Genomic DNA, 18,367 nt, shown 5'->3' with positions numbered 1-18,367 from the left:
TCTAATAAATGACGGATACATTGTACAATTTTAAGGTCAGAACTGTTTGCTGACACAATTTTCCCATTCGTTTTTGTTGCTAAGCTATATTAGTAAAATAAACACCCTTGTGGATTTTTTTCACCGTGATTTTATATCAGCTTCTCAAATGTGTTTAGTGGCCATAATATAAAGTCCACTTCTAAATATATATTTTATTTTGTATTGAAAGTCTTCATTAACCATTTGTTTAAATGTATATACAGTACGTGAACCCGACATCAATGGAAAGTGGGGGTACGATGGAATTGTTCAATGATTGAATGAAACCTCCACGTGGGGCTCAACCCAGCCACAATCAACACTGGTGCAAGTAACCAATGCGTATTCAGAATACCCACGTGGGGTGCACTGACCGTTTGATGATTGGAGAACGCTGCCACCACACTGCTCCAAATGTCAATCAAGTACACAGAAACCGCTAAGAGGACAGATTAACCCTTTGGAGGTGCTAGTGATTGAAAATGCAGAGTTGTGGTCGACCTACGGTATCCAGAAAGCTTATTTCCTCTGCACACAAATAGTCTATCAGTGCAAAAATCTTTAATGTTACATAATATATGTAGATTTTTATCCACAACGAATAGAAAGAAATGTTGGCAGAACCTATGAGCAAATTATATTCTAAATTTGGGTCACAGTTTTACACATTTCAAATAAGCATTAAGAGATTCCACCCTGTAGAATTGTATAAAGGGTCTTAAAAGAGATTTCAAAATTGCACTGTTGTTGCCAGACATTTGAAATTATTTCTATAAAAATGTATGAAAAATGCTGGTGTTATTATTGTGTAATCTGAACATGACCCAGCGTAGAGACTTGCACTGTTGATGAACCATTGTGTAACAATAGAGATTCAAGTACCCAATGCCTGCATATTTCTGTATGCATTGTTTGTTTCATTTAAAAATCAGAATTATTTACAAAAGAGGAAATCCTAGAAACATGTATTGGCATTCTGATGGCATGACACCTTTAGCAGGCTTCATAATTAGAGAGACAGATATTGAAAAAGCAATTTTCTGACAGTAGAAATCACAACCTGCCAGAGGTGTAGTTGGAAAATACAGAGAGGGAGAGACAGAAAGATACAGAGAGAGGGAAACAGAATGAGGGATGAAAAACAGCAGGAGGGAAGCTAAGAAAGACGAGCCGGGAGAGTTAAAGATTAGAGATTGAGCGAAAGAGTGCACAAGGGTGGTAGAAAAAAAAGAGAGAGAGTGAAAGAGAGAGAAACAGGGAGGGATAGAGAGAGGGAGGGTAAGAGATTTTATTGCAATTTTTTCCCATGAATTTTAATGTAGCTCGCTGGTCTCCCTCCCAGGGTCCAGGATCACATTTATTAGAAGAGAAAAAAGTCATGAGGAAGGCAATGTGTATTGCAGGCTGCTTCTTGGAGACGTGTCATATAGGAGGTGGACTGGTACGGTGGGCAGCAGGGGGCCAGGCTGGCAGCAGGATGTATGGTGTGAGCTGTGTGCTGGGGGAGGCATAATAATAGATGATAGAATGTGATAAGTGAAGGACACACATTATTGCTATTGGCAGGTCAGCCAAGGAGGGGTGATACTGACTGGAGCCTGATGGAGGCCTGCGGGTCCCCATGGTGTCTCTGTAGAGCACAGCCCTCAGTTCACACATCCTCTATCACCACAATATCGTTATGGAAAGGGCTGTTTAAAAGGAAAATGTTCTGTTGAAAAGAAACTACACAATCTATACCATCAACACACTCCTTTTAAATCACACACATGCATGCTTGCGTGTTTACACATGTATGTAGCTAATAAGGCACAAGGGGGTTTGGAATATGCTCGATATATCATGGCTTAGGGCTGTTCTGGACACAGCGATTATTGGCCATGGTATATTTGCAATACATCACATACCCCCCAAGATGCCTTATTGCTCTTATAAACTTGTTACCAACGCAATTAGAGCAATACAAATTGATGTTGTGTCACACCCATGGTATACGGTATTTTATAAACTGCTTCAAATCGCGAATGCTGATTGGCTGATAGTCGTGGTATATGAGACCTCTGGTATGACATCACAGCACTTCTTACTGCTCCAATTCTTTTAATCGGTTTATGAAAACAACAAGCCATTTCGGGGGTTTGTGGTATACTGCCACTCTGTGATGTGTCGTGCCTATGAACTGCTCTTAGCCTTGATTTAGGCGCTATGTCTGGGCACAGTACGGTGTGTCGTGCCCAAGAACAACTCTTAGCTGTGATATATTGGGCATATACCATATCCCCTTGTGCCTTATTGCTTTAATATACCACGGCAATTAGCCATTCAGATCAGAATTCAGGATTCAAACTAACCAGTTTATTAATATATATAAATATATATATATATATCACACTCAAACTGTCTCCAAGAAATGGAAACTGCCTGCAGCATCCCGTATAATCATAAAGTCTTTAACTGAATTAGGCACAGATATGGGTTTGTACTGAACAAGCAGAGCAATACAAACTGCTTTTTACCTATAGGCAAACAGAGCAGCCAAAGGAACATCCAAGAGAGGCTAAAGTATGAAGATGCCATAACCTGTTTTCGTCTGCACAAAAACACCACTAAAATGACCTATGATTCATAGATTTCACACCACATTTTCAAACTTCAAACTAGACTGTTTGAGTACATCCATTTCAAATGACCACAAACTATAAAATGTGGTATCATAATTGAACCAATTGTTCCCCCCAGCCCACTCCCTCCTATAGTGGGGCAGCATGGGGATAGCTCCTGCCCAACATGGGGCTGAGTGACAGAGAGACAAGGCCAGTGTTGTTGTGAGCGCCCCTCCCCCCAGCAGACAAGCCTGGTGTCAGCACAGAGACGGCACAGTGATTTATTGGTCTCTCCTCCCCTGGGAACCCCCCCCCCCCCCCTCTTCTGGCCCCTGGGGGGAGCGAAGGGGTAATGACCCACATCAGTGTGCGCGCGCACACACACACACACACACAGACAGACTCAGGCATATTAACACTCACAGGCATGTGTATGTGGGAACTCAAGAATTCCACTGCTCTCCTTTCATGTTGAATTCTCCACTCAATGGTCCCTCACATTCCTGGTGCAGTACGATGCTGCTATGTCCATACTACCAGCAGCGGTTGAAACAATACACCACATCCACAACAATGAGTTTGGTAGGTCTTTTTGCAATAGTGAAACTAACTCAAAGACTGGTCTTGGCTACTGCATAGAAACATGCCAGTACAAACAGAGCAAAACCTTTCACAGGTAAGCTTTCACTTTCAGACTTAATAGTGTTGGTATGAGTTGTATGTAAAGCAATGGGTAAACAACATGTAAAGCAAAGGGTATTTAAAGCACTGGGTCAACAACATGTGAAGCACTGGGTATGTAAAGCACTGGGTCAACAACATGTGAAGCACTGGGTATGTAAAGCACTGGGTAAACAACATGTGAAGCACTGGGTATGTAAAGCACTGGGTCAACAACATGTGTAGCACTGGGTATGTAAAGCACTGGGTAAACAACATGTGAAGCACTGGGTATGTAAAGCACTGGATAAACAACATGTGAAGCACTGGGTATGTAAAGCACTGGGTCAACAACATGTGAAGCACTGGGTATGTAAAGCACTGGGTAAACAACATGTGAAGCACTGGGTATGTAAAGCACTGGGTAAACAACAAAATGGTTGGTTTGAATGAATACCAGACTTATTTATGGTCACATTCTGGTAGGAAAGTATTTTCTGCTTATCTTTAAGGCTGATGTATTTCTTACCAACATATGTTATACATATATTGTAGGGGATTTTTAAAATGGTTCCCCTACAATCATTAGACTCAGACTGTTCATACCCACCCATAACCCTGCCTAGCATTGGTGAAAGGGCCTTGTTTTATTTGGTCTCGCAGCTTTGCAATATTCTACCTATAAAAGGACGCATCAATATTTTGTCATTTGTAATGGATGCTTGGGTAGATTTGTGTTGTTGTTTGTACTCCGCGTTGATGCAGTTTTGGGCTTTATTTTATACTTGCCTTACCGGATGTCTCTTTTGTTGATGGCCTTATGGATATCAAATTCTATATAATAATATTACTATTATTTAGAAATTGATAACTAAACCTTTATTTAATAGTAGTTTGTAGATGTGAACCCAAACAACATACTACACATTACATAACCACAACAACAGATGCATTGTCTTTGGAATAAACCACATCACCATAAAAATATGTTAAGTCCTGTATCCAGGCATTCTACAATGCAACCTGCCAAAAAAAAGGAAGAAAGACAATATTTACATTTAATAATCAGACAGTTGTATCCAGACTGACTTACAATAGTGAGTGCCTATATTTTTATACTTTTTGTACTGAATATTCTGAGTTTCTTTGTGTTTTTTGTATTGTCAAGATAACAAACAATGTAATGCAGTCCATTGGGAAACAGTACCATGAGCAATTTATTTTAAATTCCAACACACTCTGCAGGAGGATGAAAGGTAACTGTGACTGTCAAGTTAGTTCACTCTGCCCTGCCATCATTACATAATGTAGAGTTGGACCGGTTATTTTCTCACACCTAGAAAAAATAGCTCATGACATTTTACAACGTAACAGGTTATGTGTCAATGTAGGCCAGTTATCCAACGCCACAAGATGATCTAATCTCAGATAAAAATGCCCAGTTTTGGTTTTAGGCCTATATTAGTCAAAACAGTTGAAGTGGCCATGAAATAAAATTTTAGGCTGCTTTATATGAACACACGGCACATGCATTTTATATGATTTTGTATCTATACATTGTTTTTCTAAATGATCCTGTTTTGTATCTTTGAGAATAGTGACACGTCCCGAGTGACGTAGCGCAGGTAGGTCTGCCCCACTAAGGACTACATGGACACCACATGATGAGCACATGTTGCCGCCTCCTGTTCATTTGTGGCATTGCAACTGCTTAAAATGAATGGGAAAAGGTGTGCGAGCTACAGGGAAACCAGTTAACCAGATTGTCTGGGTGCATTGAATTATGTGGGAAGAAAATAAAGTCATCCAAAAAATATTTCGTCATCATTTTTGGATAAAAACGTAACAAGTTGTCCTGTCACAGATCTTTATATTTACTCATTTCATCCGACATGCGCAGTGGGTTCTATGGTGTAATGGTTAGCACTCTGGACTTTGAATCCAGCGATCCGAGTTCAAATCTCGGTAGAACCTCTATTTTACAGGGAAAGACAACTTCAGATTTTGATTTGACATTTGAAATACAACCATGACGTTAAATAAAACAATAGTAAATAATAATACTGGAAAGGAAGTCATGTACTATATGCGAATTAATTATTAAATAGCTTATTCTGTCTCTAAAGTATTAGGTTACTTGTGATACATACAACACACAAGCATAACAGCAAACAAAAAGCATGGCACCACCAGTTTTGCATACAAGCCACAAGCACCTGCAGAACAATATAACAACCCCAAGGATATTACACAACTGCATACAACAAAAGAAAATAAAAATCTGCACGATATTATGCAAATCACATTTCTCAAACTGACACCATGGAACAATTTAACAGAAAATATTATCAAGACTGCAGTCATAAAGATTTCCACAAGGAGTCAGTATATTACATGTTATATTAGAAAAAAGAGAAGATTCTTTCCTAAACCCTGGATTTTTTTTTATTAATCTCAAGGTCATACCACATACAATGAATGGAGAATGATACATTATTGTCATTTAGCTAATGCTCCAAACCATGGCATGTTTCATTCATTCGAGATGGCATACATTTTATCTCAGCTATGGGAGGAGAAGAGAGGAATAATCACCCCATTGAATGCTCGGGATGATCCAGTGGGCGATATAGTGTGAGGATTGGAAATATAGCCAGCCCCCTTACTCTAACAATAAGTGCCATGGGATCTTTAGTGCACACAGAGAGTCACATAGAGGACACCTGTTTAACCTCCCATCCAGAAGATGGCATGCTGTCAAAGGCAATCTCATCTATGCTGCGCTGGGCAATTGATATGTTAACTAGAGAGAGAACAGTGATGCCTATACTGGTCCTTCAGCACCACTTACAGCTGCATTTGGTCTCCCATCCAGAGTGTCTATAACCAAACGGTCATAATGCAGGGTGCTAACCTGCTGGAGCAAAACAATTCATTTCTGTCTTCATGTTATGAGTTCTGTTTTCACAAATAAATGATTGCAAAAACAAATCTAATCTGAAGTGGTACAAACTGTCATTACATTATTCGTATTATGTCCTAACTTTTGTTTTACAGTTGAATAAGTATTGTAATTGTAACTACTCATTATTTTTATTGAGTTTCGGTGTAGTCACAGCAGACATTTACACAACACCAGGGTCAGAAGACAAGGCAAGTCTTAGGCTTGGGATGTGGACAAGGAGCAATGGTTAGGGCCACTGCTGTGACTGGACCGAAACAGACTATACAATCAACGTTCCTTACTTAGAAAAACTGTAATTAGGATCTTCAGAGTTAACGTGTTAACACCTGTGATTGATTAAAAATGCTTAACCTCCAAAAACTGTTTTGTTGCAATTAATTCAGTATGTTTTTTGCCTCAGAACTATCCATAATCTGTGCTTGACTTGGTTTGACTTGAACGGGAGTGGTCTGGAGCAAATCACATGTAATTTTCCCCCAATGAAAAGGAAAATAATATAGGGATCAATCAATGCAACCTGACCAGAAACAAAGTAACAAAGTAATGACTTAGTAATATATGACTTAGTAATCAATGTCATTAATAGCCACTTGTTGTTGTATTGGAATGAAGCTAGCCAACTACACCAAGCACTAAAAGGACATAATGTATTGCTAAACTTGAACAGACCACAGCCAAACACGACCATCAGCAACAAAACAGCCTTTTATATAATTAGTAGTATTGGTGAGATGATGACATGCCTCCTTGTTAGTTATCTAACTGACACAGATGCTGTTGTTTTGACGTTTCATTGTGAGAATAGCATGTGGCGAACAATGGTCACAACCACTTAGTGATAGGGTAACCATTGTGTTAATGGGACCATATATAACATGTTTATTGTACAACTAGTATAAATACAAGCACAAATGACCCATACATCTGCAGTACCTTTTTTTGGTTAAAGTTTCTAATATTTTTCTCTACAAAATGGTTTGGCATGCCTTAGATATTATCCATTTAAATGTTCTTGCTGGTCTGTCTATCTCTGTTTGTATTAATGTGTTGTCTCCTCATTTAGTCACTTTAGACACGCTTTAGACACTCTGCAGTACAACCCCCCCCCCCCCCCCCCCCCCCCAAACCTTCCTGGACTAGCTTATTTTGTTCCTTTCTTGTTCGGTAAGGGACAAGTCATGTTATTATTTAGGTTCAGTCTCACAGACGTTAGAGGCCGGATTCTACGCTGTGTTCCTGTAAGTAATTAAGTGAAGTCATACTAAAGTGATGAGGTCAATAAGCTAATCTTTATTAGTAGTCAGATCCATATTATGAAAATACTAAGAGAAACAAAAACAGTTTCTGACCATCTCGCTCACTATCTGCAATCAAATTTAGCATTAATAGTTACATCAGTAATGGTCAGTTACTGTGCTAGTTCGATGGTTTCTGCAACCATGGTGCCCCTGTAGTATGAACAAAGCTTTTGTTCTTCTAGAAGCAGATATATTTTCATCTAACCCCGGGCCACTTCACTGTTAAACTAGCTTGCTATCTGCCCTGTACTCTTCTGATCTGCACAGAAGTTCATTCATTTTTGCACACAGGCACACAGCAAAACACATTCGACATTGTGGCCACTGTGAGGAAGTAGCTCCTCAAGTTTCAAGTTTCAGTTTCAAGGTTTATTTGTCAAATGCACTGAACAACACAGCGTCATCCTGCACAATGAACTTCTTGTAACATGGCACTCGCTAACTACATAGTGAGAGGTAAGAAGAGTATATAAGCAACAAATATTGTTCACAAATCTGTCTAAATCTGTGTTAGTGAGCACTTCTCCTTTGCCGAGATAATCCATCCACCTCACAGGTGTGGCATATCAAGATGCTGATTAGACAGCATGATTATTGCACAGGTGTGTCTTAGGCTTGTCACAATAAAAGGCCATTCAGAGGCTCTCTATACGCACAGACCCCCATATACTATCAATTTGTTAATGTGGGAAGTTAATTTTACACGTATGGACATTTCCGTGTTAGATGTTAGAGTTACTTTATTTAGTAGACTGCATTCTTTAGAATCCAACACCAGACCACAATGCTTGAATGTACATGCAATCAATACACTGTTGAAATGTCTGTTCTTGAAAATAAACATAATTTCAATGAACCAATATATTCACATATATTTGGGTTTTGTAGATATATTTTCCTTGCAGTGGTATCATTTAGAAAAATCATCAACTAAACTATTATATCTTGGCACTGGCAACCTCAGCCCAATTAGAGGGTCCTGCTGGCTGCTGCTTAGGTCACACCAACGAGTTTCCTCAGCAGTGCATCCATTCAGGGTGGTCAACAAATCGTTCCAGTTCAATACCATTTTCTGTGTAGATAGTCAGACTCCAGCAGGATTGCATAACTTTAAAAGCCAATAACATATAGGGTCAAATGCATTATCCAACGTGGCACAGGAGATGGACTAAAGAGGAAAACTGTGTAGAAAAAAGGTAATGCCCTCCCACTCATTGTTTGCTGTTACGTGCTAAAACCAACACACCCACACATACACTCATAAGTTAACCCAGTCTTTCTGACCCTCATCTTGATATTACATTTCTCTCTGGCTCAATATGAATATATTGGAGATCACAGGCTAGGAGTGTCCCTGCAGCCTGGACAACCTCAGTTCCATGGAACCAAAGGACCCAAAATGCTAGTGGCATTGAATCTGTACCAGCCGGCAACACCTCACATGCATAATACTCTCTCTGAATGACAAAAACAGATGAATGAAAACAATCAGTGGAAACCGGAGAGGATCTGCAATGCTGGGGTCTGATGGGTTGGATAAAGACAGTGTTATGATGTTGGACAAAGCTCTGAAGAATATCTATCGGGCTTATTAATGTCTACCTAAACAGCATCGTATAATAATTATCATAATAATAATTTATACAACTTCTTTAGTGCATGTCATTACAGAAACAAATGTCATTACAGAAACGAATCTCAAACTGCTTTGTTTGCGTTTTCATTCAACCCTGAGTAACCCTAAGTGACAACAGTGCTAACACCTTTTTATATTTTTCTGAAAATGTCTAGTCAATAACTAAAAACTACAGAACTGATTTTGTTTGCGATGTGGTGTGGGTAAGGAAGGAGCCAGACACAGGATAATGAGAGTTTGGTCTTTTTAACATAGACACCAAACAATAGCTAAACGTACAGTAAACAGTAGAATAATATCTACAACATAGATATACAAAAATAAAGGTATAGTCCCGGAACAGATGAACAAGCTTACAATTGGGACTGGGGGAGCAGAGGGAACAGATACACACTCAGGATCAGGTGTGTGTCGTTGGTGACAGGACACTCTGTGATGTGAGGTGTTGGGATACTGGTGGTAACACCAGGGGAACGGTGGGGGCTAGAAAACCGGCGATGTTGACTGCCGGAACTGCCCGGGACTGCCCAGGACCACCTGGGACCACCCAGAACACTGAGAGTAGTCCGTCCAGAACCAGGAGAGGAGTCAGCCCAGGACCAGGAGAGGAGCCAGCCCAGAACACTGAGAGGAGTCAGTTAAGGACCAGGAGAGGAGTCAGCCCAGGACCAGGAGAAGAGTCAGCCCAGAAAACTGAGAGGAGTCAGTCAAGGACCAGGAGAGGAGTCAGCCCAGGACCAGGAGAGGAGGCAGTCCAGGACTAGGAGAGGAGGCAGTCCAGGACTAGGAGAGGAGGCATCCCGGGATCAGGAGTGGAGGCAGTCAAGGACCAGGAGTAGAGGCAGTCCAGGACCAGGAGTGGAGGCAGTCCAGGACTAGGAGAGGAGGCAGCCCGGGAGGGAGAAATTACAATATCTGTGTTATTATTTGGTTTACTAATGATGCTTGGCTAAGCTAGAAGGGTGGATCTAGTAGTATACCACATAACTGTGATATGGAAAATACACCTATATTATACTGAGATCTCAGATTAGTTTAATCACTAATTTGTCAGCCTTCGAGTTCAACAAAAGCATAACACTTTGATTGAATAACAGACACATGTTCATAATTTGTGGCTATGGGTGAGATTGATAACAAATATTTGTTTAAAAAATAACTAAATATATATTCTTACAAATATTATGAGGCTTTTGGAGTAAATGGAGTATTTTTTCTCAGTTTTGTAAAGAGTGTCAAACCTATTGTTTAAACTGAGCAGGCTGAGATGTGTACAATAGGAAATGCTGGGCATAATTGGCACATTTTTATTCAGTGTATTCTAGGCACCAGTATATGTTTACATGTCCCAATGTTAGGATAAATCCCAGGGTCTCAGGTTATCCTCAGATTGTATTCCAAAGTACAGTTATAAACCACCAAACATACTCTTTCCACTTGTGACAACAAGACCCAGAACCATAGAAGGTTTTAAAGGTAGGAAAATAAATGTTGTCCTTGACATTCAGTGGAGGGCGTGTTTCTGCCTACCTCCCAAGAAAACACCATGGTGAGAGTGTGTAGACGTCGTCCTTAATGTTGCTTGACAAACAGGTCGGAACTGAACCAGATCTGAAGCAATCATAGATGTTATGAATCCTACTGTACTTTACAAAGCAACCACCCTGTTTTGTGCTATATGCTACAGCTCTTTGCTAGATTAAATTGTACTGCACGGTGCTGTTTCAACATGTGAAAAACATGTGTCTTTTCACTGTCAAGGAAAATAACTGCAGTTTTTTCAGGTGGTTATTCAACATCATTTAGCTTACTGTGACTAGCAACCCCAACATCAATGTGACAACCATCCCCAACCATTGCAATTGAGATGATAGTTACCACATGGCTTGACCTAGAAACTCACAAATGTTGGTAGTTCAATCAAAATAGAGATTTATTTTACTCTCACCCATGAAAACGCCAAATTTCTCTCACCTTCAAATTCTCAGATTCTGACCTACATTGGCTTCATGGGTGATCTGTACAATAAAGGGTACACATTTCTATCTTGAAATGATTACATAGCCCCGCCACCCCCCTGGATTTTGAGTGATAATCACAGTGACAAACAACCTACGTGACAACATGAATTTTCTTTTTTGGTGAGATTTGAGTGTTTAATTTCGAATACACGGTAGCGTTCCTGTAATTGAAAAGATAAGTGTGTTCTCTAAATCGTCTTCCCGGTCTCTCTGTAACAGTTGCCAGCCAGAAAGTCTGCCTCAGGACAGCCACATGGAAAGCTCTTTACTATCCTCTCTGGCTCCATTCATGATTGCTTTAATAAAGAAAAACTATCCATGTATTAGGATTCTCTTCCATTGGACCACTGAACCATCCTCTACCCTTTTTCTATTCTTCTTTTTCCAATGTTCTAACTTCTATCTTCCTTTGTATTTGTTTGTCTCCCATATTTAATGTGAGTGTCATCCCTCTCCAAGCTTCTGTTTTCCCCTGCGGGGGGTGGGGGGGGGTGGGGGGGGGGGGGGTGGGGGGGGTGATGCCAGAGCACGGAACTGCCCTCAACTCTCCATCACACTCAGATTTTCCTTTTTTCACTTGTTTTTCCCTCCCCGCTCCAGATTTCTGGCTCAGGATGGGACCTTGTATTTTCCAGGCTGCGCGGAGCACAGCAAACCCAGGCCTCCCGGTTCCCCCTGTGGTCCTTCACTCACTGTGACTGGCGCTGGAACAGGCCCACTGTGCCAACCCAATACAAACTCACAGAAACCCAGTAGATGAGATCCAGTCGATTGGGGGCATGGATTTAGTCAAATCCAGAGAGAAGTAACACGTAGCTCCTGAGTTATGAGGTTTGTGTTTCAGCGCACAGGCGTGATGATATACTGATTATGACACGTAAAGTCATGCAACAGACATTTGAATTTCAGGTAAGTTGTTAAGGTTTGTCTTTCTGAAGACAAGGCTGAGATATAACACATCCTATTTCCCATATAAAGGGCTAGGATATATTACACTATATTTCCCATATAGAGAGCTGAGATATAGTACATCAAATCCCACATAGACAAGTCTGAGATACAGTAAATCCTATCCCCCAAAGAAAAGGCTGGGATACAGTACATCCAATCCCACATAGAGAACACTGAGGTACAGTACATCCTGTCCTCTACAGAGGACATTGCAGAGAGTCAGTACATCCTATCCCCTATATTGGAGAAGGCAGAGCTATGTATATTCATGATACTGCAAATCAAATGCATTGTAAATTATAACTCTACAGATGCCAACTCTTTATTTGATCATTCTGTTTTTGTAATATATGCACAATATACCCCCCTCTTTCTAAGATCCTCCCAGATCTGTGCCTGCTTCCAGTTTGTCATTCCTTGCTTTATATCAGAAAAGGATTTGCAGTAATGAAAAATGTCCATTATGCTTAATGCATTAACCGATTAATATGTCCTGCTGCGTGAAATAGGCTCAAATTAAGATAGGCACCGGGAACACATGGGGCAACAGATACAGCCAACAGACTCTGCAACACCTATTTCTTTGGTGTGACATGACATCATCTCCTACAAGAAACAGGGCCCTCTGCTCTATCCCTCAAGGAACCTGTCAGTCACTCAAACAGAGCTCTCATGCCTCAGGTGCTGAGCATCTAAGACAGTCTTTCACATTGACCCAATAATTCATCCACAGCTTAATAGGCTTATAGGTGACAGCAGAGCACACCCTTCCATGAAATAATGTTAGGAGGCGCAGTTGAAGTGACAGCAACCGCAGCTGTGTATAAATGTGTAAATATAAAAATCCATAAATAAATGTATAAATATATAAATCTTGTGCATAAATATATAAATCCGTCGTCAGTGGTGGTGGCGGGGACAGCTCAGTGCCAGATGTTGGTGCTCTGCTCCAGAGGCCAGAAGAAGTACAGCGTTGTTCAGACAGGCCCCAGGCCAGGAGCAAGGGATACATTAACCCAGTTGGAGACTGATGCACACCTGTCTCACCGGGCCGCTTGGCTTGCTGTATGGATTTACTGTCCTACACTCGCTGCTCTCTGCTTATTTCTTTCCTAGGCTAGAGGAAGGAGAAAACCCTTCCACCCACATAAGGAAGGTTTGCATTGGAAATAGATTCCCTGAAAACATGTTCCTTTATAGCCAATATATAAATTGCAAATACAAATGTGTGCCATAAGAAATGAGCGTTAATCTAAGAAATTAATGGGATTGTGGAATTACAGAGAAGATAGGGAGGCAATACCAAACAGGTATGTGAAGGATGACACAGTTTCACAATGAACATGCATACTTTTCTAAATATTTGCTTTGGTGGGGGCCTCCCATTCAGTTCCTGCCGGTTGGGTACAATAAACAGTTTTTATAATCAATCCAAACTGAACTAAATTACGTATTCACGCTCCTTCATAGATAAGGGAGGGTGGAGCACAACCTGGCCTAATGTACAAGGAATGATTCAGTGGTTTAACACGGAGTTTCAAGAGATTTTGAGTACTGGCATGATGACATCTAATGACCGATGATCCCAGGTAGGAACAAGAACAGTTTGAAAGGCTGCCGTGGAGACATGGCCACATGAGGGAGATGTCTCAATGGGAGCTAGCAGTGAGACAAAGTGCTGCATTAAATAGTAGGTGGAAAACCATAATGAGAAAAGAAAATATTTATCCATGACATCTCCGGTACAAAGCTTTTTGGAGACACATTTGGCATTTAATAGTGACAGTCTCCTGTCAAAAGAGCAACGAAAGACAAATCACTGAGCAGTTAAACTACGATCTATGACATTTTTGAAGAGGAAGTGACCTAATAGACTAAGAATGATCCAAATAACCTTTGACCTGAGCCATTTGATCAATAGGTCTTATCCCCTGTCTAAGTCGGATAGCAGCATGTGCTGTAGCAAGCTATTGAGTGTGTGTGTGTGTGTGTCTGTGTTGACAGTGTGAAGGGTCAAGGGCGTTCTCAAAAAGCAGCTTTACGTGTCTAAAGCACTGGAACCATGTCCTGCGTCTATGAACATAAAAAGAGACACAGCCCAAGGATAACTGGAAAATAAAAATTTATTCTGAAGCGAAGAGACAATGTGAGACTGAAATCTGACATGCACCAGTGTTTGCCCAGACATTCCATCTTGGGACCACATGGTTGTCACAGTGTGTGTGAGTCTGACCAGAATGCAGCGTACTGCAAGGCTAGAGCTCCAAACCGTTCAGCAGGGGCTTGTTCTCTCTCTCATACTGCTATACTGCTTCCACAGCTGAATTTTATCCAACCGCTCATTTGAAAAGCCACTTTTCACCAGGCCCAGAATCATTCACAGAATCCCAACTCCAGGAAAATTCATGCCTCTCAAGCTTAAAGGTTTTAAGGAATTGTGCAAGTTACTGTGTCATAGTCATTATGATGCATGTTTTTTGGATTAATGCAGACATTTTAGGGTTTATGCATACCTGCAGTGTTATCACAGTCATTTCTGTAGAGAAGTGACCAATCTAGTCAGATCTGAACTAATTACGTTGCTAAATAGAGGGGTTAAAACATCTTACCACTTCAGCTACAGGTTTGTATTCATTCACCCAATGCTCAGAAATGTGCTTGTTACCATAGTAACATATTTTTAGAATCCTTGTGATAACAATGGATATCCAGCAGAGCTCCAAAACAAAATGTATATGTTATTTATTTTTGAAAAAAAATTCTACCACAAGCATCTTACCCATGCAGTACCTAGCTGCAATTCAATTAACAACATGTACTCTACTTACTGAGATGTTCTTCATATCAAAACATACAAAGGTATAGGCTACAGGACTATAGAAATAAGTCAATTTTAAATTAGGTGTGACAGTCACATTCATTTAGGCTGCCAGCAAGGATATCCCTGGGGGGCAATGTTTCTCTGTTGATATAAATTAGTGTTTAATTTGGTTTAGAGGTCCCATTGTAAGGTCCTTTTCTTTGAGGGGGTAAAACGGTCTCGCTCAACCTCTCCCAATCCCTGGCACTTGTTTTTAATTAGTTTTGTTGAAAAGCCAGATATAAGTCAAGGGGGTTTTGTACAGAACTTCTAAAGTAGGGCAGAGCTGGGGCTATGAATCACCCACTGAATGGGAGTCTTGGTTAAAACAACATAAATCATTGATCTGCCCAGTTCAGCCCAGCAATGCCAAGCCTTGAGCTCTCAGACACAAATCAAACCAATGCCTGAATGGTCAGAAAACATCACAGGTCCTAATGATTAACCACCTCAAGTTAGTTTCTCCAAAGCAACTACACTCCATCAAAACAAAGCCAGAAGGAGAAGCAACACCATAAAGGTGCCCTATATGTCTCTGTTGGTAGAGCATGCCACTTGCAATGCCAGGATAGTGGGTTTGATATCTGGGGACACTTACACGTAATGTAAATTACAGTAGATTAAAACATTTGCTAAATGGCATACATTATTATGTTTTTACAATAGGCCTTCATGGTTGGAATATCTTGTCTCATCAGCGTACACAGGATGTACTGGCTTTAATGGCTAGAGACAAGAGAACACAAACATCAATAAGGAGTAAGAATCCCTAAAAGACATCCTTACACAGGAACTCAGATGGGAGAACCGTGGTAGTAGAACAATGAGCAAACAGCTTTTCACATAGAAATGTTGATTTCCTCTTCTTTCCAAAGGAACAATAGGTTATGCAGGGTGTTTTTATAACAGTCACGTAAACCTTTACTCATGGGCATTTCACTGTCAATGGAAGAACGGATGACAGGCTCATAGGGATTTTATTTCCATTGTCAGGCTTTTTTCTCTCCAAGTAATAGACATAACAAAGCATCTACCAATGCTCAGTCAGTGAAATAATTATGAGTTACAATGTAAATTGGGAATGAATCCAGAGTTAAATGTATTGCTTTTATATATATTTTGTCTGCCTCAATGAATAAAATTGCAGATGTATGGATTAGTATAATCAAGCAGAGGACAGCTGCTAGTCCTGATTAACAAACTCAGACAACAGCTCTACTCAATATGTATTGCACAATCATTTAAAGATTTTTTTTGAATATCCAAATGAGTTCACTGAAATTTCAACTCATTAAAGAAGCTGTATGAATTACTGTTCAGTGTTCGTCCATAAGAATCCAAACTACTGCTGGTGTCTGCATTTACATAATCAGTGAAGACAAGTGAGCCAGTTCCAGTGACAGCCATATTTGCCCAAAACATAACACATTTCACAACATATTACACAGATGAGGCGTTATGCAGTTGGGTGGTTCCTTTGATCTTATTTTCTCTTGCCATCGTTCTCGTACACGTTTATGTTTACCTCATCACTCCACAGCAACAGTAAGCCAAGGACGTTTCGTTTTTCAGATTACCTAGTAATTGGCACCTTGTTGTATAGCCTCTGTAGTTTTAAAAGTGAAGCCTTCTGTGGATGGTAGAAGCTAACACATCCACACCTTCCTCCTGGAGTGTTCCTCATCTGACTAGACATCAACAGCTCTCTTATGCCTTCACACATTTTTACGCGAGGCATCTGACTAACCAGAAACCCCAGTCAAGCAAAGTGTCCCAACACTTACGGTGCCAAATAGGTGGATTATGACAAACAGGCTTCCAACTCATAGTAACTAATTAATTGACATTGAACTGACATATAATCCCACATAATGACAAAGCGAAAACATATATTTTTTTGATTTGTACTGAAATGTCAGTGGCTCCCAACCTTTTTCAGTTAATGTACCCTCAAAAAGATTTTGCACTGCTCGGAGTACCCCACAAGTACCCCCTCATGTTAATTTAACTATTAAGCCTATATTGTCACGAGTGTTTCCAAGTACCCCCTGTGGAGAGGCCATGTACACCGAGGGGGTCCTAGTACCCCTGGTTTGAAACCACTGCTGTAAGTATTTAGATCCTTTATTAAATAACTTCGTGGTCTTCCTGAGTATGCCTCTACCAGCTGTGGACCGCAGGTTTTGGGCAGTTTCTCTCAATTCATCCTTATAGATCCACTGAAGCCCTGTCAAATTGGATAGGTAGCATTGCTGAACTCTGTTTTCTTCAGGTCTCCCCTCAGATGTTCAATGGCGCTCAAGTCCAGGCTTTGCCATGGCCACTCAAGGACATTCGCAGACTTCCCGAAACCACTCTAGCATTGTCTTGCTTAGTATCCCAACCACAATAAGAATGGTATTAGCCAGGTGATGGGCAATATCATGTTTTCACCAGACCTAGCAGTGGCATGCAGACATAATAGTTTGATTTCGGTGTGATCAGACAAGATCATATTTTTATCATCTCTCAAGAGTCCTTTAGGCAGCATGTCATATTCCTTTTACTCAGGAATGGCTTAAGTCCAGCCACTAAACCTTAAACGATAGACTGCTGCAGAGATGGATCTCCTTCAGGCAAGTTCTGCTATCTTGGCAGAGAAATTCTGAGCCTTAGTTAGAATGGCCATTGGGTTATGGTCACCGCCTAGTTACTTAGTACTTCTGAAAGTCAATTTCAAAATGATGGAGTCCATAGTGAGTATTTTTTATATCACCTTCACCATATGTATGCCTTGCCACAATTCTAACTCCTTGGTCTAAGGAGAGTTTGTGGAGTTTTGCTCTGATATGAATAGTAAAACATAGGACCTTTATAGTGACAGGTTTGTGTTTCTAAATCATGCCCAGTCAATTAAATTGGCCATAGGTGGCCTCAAGCATTATCAAAAGAACACAGGTTGTATCTGACTTCATTTAGGGATGTCATGTCAAAGTGTATGAATACTTCCACACATGAGTTGTCAGCTTTCTTTTAAAAAAATGTGTACAACCCCATTTCCAGAAATGTGTAATTGTGTAAAATGGAAATACGAACAGAATACAATGGTGTGCAAATCATTTGAACCCTATATTCAATAGAAAATAGTACAAAGACAAAATATGAAATGTTGAAACTGATTTTTTTATTGTTCCTTTAAAAATACACGCCCAGTTTGAATGTGATTGCAATCAACATATTTAAAAAAAGCTGGGACAGAGACATCGAAACAATGGAAAGGTTGTATAATACAAAAAAAGAACCCGGTGGAACATCTCACAACTAATTAGGTTAATTGGCAACAGGTCAGTAACATAACTAGGTATAAAAAACG

General features: G+C 40.3%; 1 non-coding gene across 1 annotated transcript; it reads left to right on the top strand.

The window, feature by feature from the left end:
* The first annotated feature begins 5,186 nt into the window (after positions 1–5,186).
* On the top strand, positions 5,187–5,258 carry trnaq-uug. The gene has a single exon. It is a non-coding gene; the product is annotated as a tRNA-Gln (tRNA).
* Positions 5,259–18,367: the final 13,109 nt, after the last annotated feature.

The sequence above is a fragment of the Esox lucius genome, chromosome 8 (genome assembly GCF_011004845.1).
Source record: "Esox lucius isolate fEsoLuc1 chromosome 8, fEsoLuc1.pri, whole genome shotgun sequence".
In the NCBI taxonomy this organism is placed as follows: domain Eukaryota; kingdom Metazoa; phylum Chordata; class Actinopteri; order Esociformes; family Esocidae; genus Esox; species Esox lucius.
This window is presented reverse-complemented; position numbering and strand designations above follow the sequence as displayed.